The sequence below is a fragment of the Malurus melanocephalus genome, unplaced genomic scaffold, assembly GCF_030028575.1.
Source record: "Malurus melanocephalus ecotype Western Australia unplaced genomic scaffold, MMel_1.1 scaffold_127, whole genome shotgun sequence".
In the NCBI taxonomy this organism is placed as follows: domain Eukaryota; kingdom Metazoa; phylum Chordata; class Aves; order Passeriformes; family Maluridae; genus Malurus; species Malurus melanocephalus.
In genome coordinates this window covers 1,729,041-1,735,040 of record NW_026623359.1, presented here as the reverse complement: position 1 = coordinate 1,735,040, position 6,000 = coordinate 1,729,041, and positions in this window count along the sequence as shown.

The following is a 6,000-nucleotide window of genomic DNA, read 5'->3' as shown; positions in this document are numbered from 1 at the left end:
GAACTGGCTCACTCTCCATTCATCTATTTTACCAGACTGTCCATTTGGGAATACCAACATTTCCTTCCGAACCAACTTGCACAAGACATTTTCCCTTTGAGACAGAGGATCCTTAATGATGTGGGTAATAAATTCTGCACTGCCTGATGTAAATCTAACTTCACTGGGAGTTGTAGGAACACAACACCAGTGTGGAAGTCGGCTCAGGACAGTGTATCCTAAATACACTTGCTTCAGCTGTAAATATCTCACTAAAACCAAAATTGGTTTCTCTTCCTGCAGTGAACCGCATCAGGCTTAAATTCAGTGGGAGCTTTGCCTGCCTCAGGAATATCATAGCGAATGATGAAGCCAAGTGAGCCAGGCTAATGCAAAGGGCAGGCTTGTGTAAACTGCTAAGAGGAAAATGAAAATGATGGAAAGGCCTGAGAGCTCCAGGAGAAGCTGTGCCATTTGATTGTTTCTTGTTGCTTTTGTGTGTAGATGAGAAAGCTGCCAGTGTCTTAAAGTTGCTTTTTGTCTTCCCATGTAAAGGTAACCTTGAATATCTTTTAACATGCTGACAGTCAAGTGCTGCTAAATCATTCTGGTCAGTTAAAGATATATAATAGAAGCAGATAGGAAGGGAAATCTTTAGAGGAGTCTAAGTAGAGAACTTTATTTAAAAATAAAATCTCAAAATGGAAACAAAGACTGAATACTATGCTGTATACGCCTATGAAAATCCCCTTATTTTCAGTGACGGTGAAAAAAATGCTGACCCCAGTGCTTTGGCTTTTGATTTAGGTAAAACATGCTATGATTCCCTATTCTATAAAGAAGCAACCTGTACACTCCACAACAGTGAAATTCCTTAAAAATGGAAATTATCTGTATTTATTAGTCTGTGCTAGAACTCACACATTCTGTGTTAGGGCTCACAAAGCCATGAAAGCTCAGGTGAGCAGTCACTGGATGAAGGCAGCAAATTGCTCAGCACTGCAAAGGGAAGTTTCAATAAACCTCTGCCAGCCTCAGACTTTTACTGTGCAAGAGACAAACTACAGCTTCAATTACTAAAAGAGCATTACAGGGAAATTCTTTATCACTAGGATGCACTCCACTGATTCCAGACAGTGTTTCCACTGCATTACTGTTATCAGCTTTACAAGTCAATGTTTTCCAGGCTTACTAGCATAGTAAATAATGGCTATTTTACACAATAGCCAGAATATGAAGCAGTTGTAGCTAGTTATTGGTCTCTGATTATTTTTTTCTCATTATTACTTTTACAGCAGAAATTATACACCACAAATGTTCTTCTCCATATTCACATAAATGATGTATTCATTGTCTTACAGTGATTTTAACTTCTCATATCCCTGAAGTCTCAGCTTGTTCATTGTCAACCAGTGAAGAACTATCCCTTCCGACTTAATCTATACCAGATTAACCACCATGAAACTACATGAGATTTTGGCTTCTTCCCTTGTTCCATCAAGGTTACTCCATAATGAGACAGCTCTTCTTCCTGGCGGGTTTTTATTTTCATTCACTCTCATTTTCCATGCCTTAATTTCAGCCTGTTACACTTCAATATTTTGTTTCAGAAAATGGAAATGACTCATCTCTCTTGATGTTCACCCCTCTGATGCATTTTTCAAATGACTCGTGTGTTCCCACTAGTGCAGCTTTCTGAACAGCGTCAGTTCAGTAGGGCAGGCTTAGAATATGCTCAGGAAAGAAAGTAAAGTGTCTCAAAACTTCATTTGAACATGTTACCCCCTCACCCCCCAACCCTGCATCAGAAGAAAATCCCCTCGCATGCATGGAACACTCAGAAGATGCAAGGTCTGAATGCTCAGCCCCAGCTGAACACTTTTGCTCACGTTTAAATTCCCCTCTCTTTGAGAGGACGGAAACACTGAAGCATTTGGCTGGAACGAGATTGCTTTAAACGTGCACTTATGTGCTTTGCCGATCAGAATGTGCTYGTGTTAAACCTTACATGGCAAAAAAGTAGATGATTCTGAACTGCATCCAAGCAGGCACCAGCAATTTTCTGCTCACTGCCACCAATCAGGCATCAGCACAATGGGACCTTGATTGGTCCTTACAGGGGCTGCTGCAATACAAATGAGAATGATTTTCTGCTCATGAATAACAGATAAAGTGTCATCCTACCGCTTAAAAAGTGAAATATCTAGAAGACAGCCTGACCTTTGCATCCCCCTTACTTACTCACTTTGTAGAAACATCACTAATTACAAGTCTTTTTTTTGTATAATAATTAAAAAAGAAAACAGAAACAACCCTAATTCTGTCACTGTTTAGCAGTCAAAACTCAAGCAGAGAGGAGATAAAACCTGCATCCTCCCCTGGGCTTTTGCTTGGGAATGGCCAGTGGCCAGCTGGACACCACTCGCTTGTTTGCAAAGGAACAAATCGCACCCTCGTCTGCCAGCAGGTCCTTCTATTTCTACTCGTTGTCACAGTAATAAATCAATTGTTGCTGCAAAACACAGCTCCTCTCCAACTCGTGGGGAATCTGCAAACTCTCTGCAGCCCAAATGTCAACCAATTGCTGGCTTTCAGGCTGGAGTGGTTACTGTTTGCCAGTTCCTTATTTGCATTGGAACAGTAAATTCCATTCGCAAAAGCCTTTACCGTTTGGACCCGTTTGCCTTAGAAACAAATTAATTGCTGCCGTACCAAAACCTCCCTGCTGTGACTCACACAGGGCACATTTGTACTGCCTTGGCTGGAGCAGTGAACATCAGCTGCCAGCTGGACTTCATCCTTGCACACTGGAGCTCTTGTCCTCCTCATGTTGGGGCTCTTTACTGTCACAGCGGTTCACGTGAGACCTGAGCAACTCAAAGGTGCATTAAAGGGAGCTCTCCCATATCTGATGCAACTCATCTGCACAAAGTGACTGCAGAATGTTTCTGAGCTGGAAAAGAGGTGTAAAGAAGCTGTAGAGACCTCCAGTGAGCATCTGGGGGCTGACTGGGGAGGGTGCATGCAGGCTTGGCTCGGAGCAGAGCTCGGCTCAGCCACCTGAGAGGAGTCAGGAGAGGCATCCAAGCCTCTCTTCCCTCCACTCATCTGACTGCCCTTTAAGCATTGGTTGGCGGTGAGCAGGTGAGTAGCAAAGATGGTTTTGTCTGATATTCCCCCCCAAAAAATATCTGTCCCTTCCTACTCCCCATACAGAAAACACTATTCCCCAAAGCTCCATGAGGCTCGGAGTTCAAGAGATATTGTAAGAGGTAAGCAGACTCAACATTTTTCTCTCAGCTAAACCTAAGGGATGCCGATGGTTTTATCTGAATGAATACGTTTTTAATCACAGGGTTGTAGGTAGCCCCAGTGTGATAACATTTGGATCCATGAGTGACACTCTCAGGTCAGTGCACGTAACAGTGACACTTGGCTTTGCTGGCTAAGCTGTCATATGATAACCTGTGCCACCCTGAAAAGCTCTCAATCTTCAGGATTTTTGGAAGAAAAAATAAAAAGCCTCGTTCAATGTGACTAAAGAAGCTGCAACCATTTGTACGTAAACTGTTTGCTGAAACCCCCACATTGCTTTGAGCCACTTCATGGGTCACAAGATGTTCTGTCACTTCCACCAAGGGAAATAAAGTGAGATAACTGGATTCCTCTGCGTCTCTTACTGTTTCAGGGTAAATGAGATAATAGTGATGACATAGATGTGGGGGAGAGGGAGATAATTTGCTGGTACACTCCCTTCTGGGCTGAGCTTTCTCATCCAAATTGGTACATTTTGTAGACTGAAAAATTTAATTTTGAGCAGCAAGATAAAAATAATATGGATCAGTCYAACACTGCTGATTCTTGGGCAGTCAGCAATTAGAAATGGAGTGTCACAAACTAATCTAAAATTCCAGATTTCATCCTAATTCACTGCTACATAAATGCAAGACACATCATGCAACAAAACACAAAGGATCTTCTGTACATTGGTCTTCTCATGAGAAGAAGTCACTTCCAGCTGCAGTGGGAAGTCAAGGATCTTGGCAGTAGGCTGCAGGACTGGGAACGTGCCTTACAGTGAAGTTTTACACAAGGACCCTCATCTGCAGCCCAGCGCTGCTGTCTCTCTTCTGCTCTGGAATGAATGGGGCGTTTCCCTCTGCTGCTCTGTCACTGTGTGAGAAAATGTTTTGTACAAGAAAATGAGATTTATTCCCACTGAATAGTCAGTGAGGGAGGGTGAGGGACATCTGGGATGCATGTCTCTAGGTATACCTTCAATTATAAACAGAGACTAAAGTGAAAACAGCTTTATTCCATCATTAATTTGATTCCACYGCTTTCTCTCTTGTTCAGACTGTACCATTGCTACAATTTCGTGGGAAACAGTGCTTACTCCAGGGAAAGATCACCCACATTCACTTACTGGCTCATCTGCCTCATTCTGATCAGGTGACAAAAGGCACACACCATCACAGTAAGCCATGTCCTCTTGCATTCAGGGGATCTTCCAACTCTAGTATTTAATGGCTAAAAAACCTGTCATGATAAAGGCTGCAGGAATGAAAGGCTGCAGTCTGAAAGATCTGCCTAAAATAATAAAAAAAATGGTGGTTTTTTTTTTTTGGTTTTTTTTTTTTTTTTTTTTTAGTTTGCCCAACAAAAGGTTTAGAGATTACTTGATCAAATATCAGCATAGCAAGGTAGCTGAGGACTTGTTAACGTAACAGACAAAAGCATAAAGTGCTAAGTGTAGCACACGCTAAGTAGATGCAAAATATCATAGCAAGGAGTTATCTTACCATGGAAGGAAGGAACAAATTTTGGATGGGCACATTTTGCCACATGGACTCTTGGCTACATATATTTCAAAAGATGTGACTACTGAGAGGTCAGTCCCTCGAATATTAGTACCCAGTGTGCCTGAGATAGTGAGGATGTCCCTCCTGGTCTGACATGACATGGTGCATATTTCCCATAACTGTTGTTCCATATCTGCTGCTCCCAGAGAGTTGAAGAGCCTCTCATGGGGTACCAAACTCCTAAACATCCTCAAATGAATCAAGCCGAATCACTGTCAGTGGATTTCAGCAGAGCAGAACTTTCAGGTGCCCAGTGCACTGGAATTTGTTGCCAGCTCAGACCACAATATCCTTTAGATTGGAATAAACCTTTTGAAATCACTCAGTTCAATCCCTGTGCTCAAGAATGACCAGTCAAAGCAGGTTGACCAGGAGCATGTTCAGACAGGGTGAGCTCTCTGGCACATCTGAAGGGATGAAGGAACATCATAGGGAGCACATGAGCCTTTCTGAGATGCCTTCACGAGGCCAAGAAAGGCATTCACACAGCAGATGTCTGTGTTTGGGCAAATGAATCCCAGCCCTTGTGTCATGAGCATGGTTCATGGAACTTCAGCTGCCTGCTGGGCTCCAACACCAGCTTTGAGTAATCTGCACTGACTCCAGAGGGATCTGACAGTGCACAGTGTCTTAATGCTGACCTGAACCTTCACTTCTGCTGTCTGCTTCCTGAGTTTGTAATCACAAGGTGAGGTGCAGAGCACTTTGCTGAGGAAAAGCAAAGAGAATAGTCTCGTTTTACAAAAAAACCCCCATGCAGCTGAATAGTTTTCTGTTACAAAAGAATAATAGAATGAGTTTCTCCCTTGATGTTTAGTTAGAAAAAAAAAATCTATCAGATATAAAGAAAGATACCTTAACCACAGGATATTAAGGATGACCCCACAGTCTGCGACACAGGCATGATGGAATGACATTTCAGGCTTTCCTGTTAGATCAGAGGGTGCCTGGATCTGGCTGTTGCTGGCTGCTGGAGCTATACCTGTAAATCATGGAATCATTCAGGCTGGAAAAGACCTTTAACGAGTTCAACTGCAAACCTAATGTTATCAAATCCTGTCCTCAAATGATCGAGCTGAATTACCCAACAACTGTTTCTGATCTCACAGATCAAAAGAGGGTTTGTGCCAGTTGTGTCAGTAGAAAATGAGATAAAAAT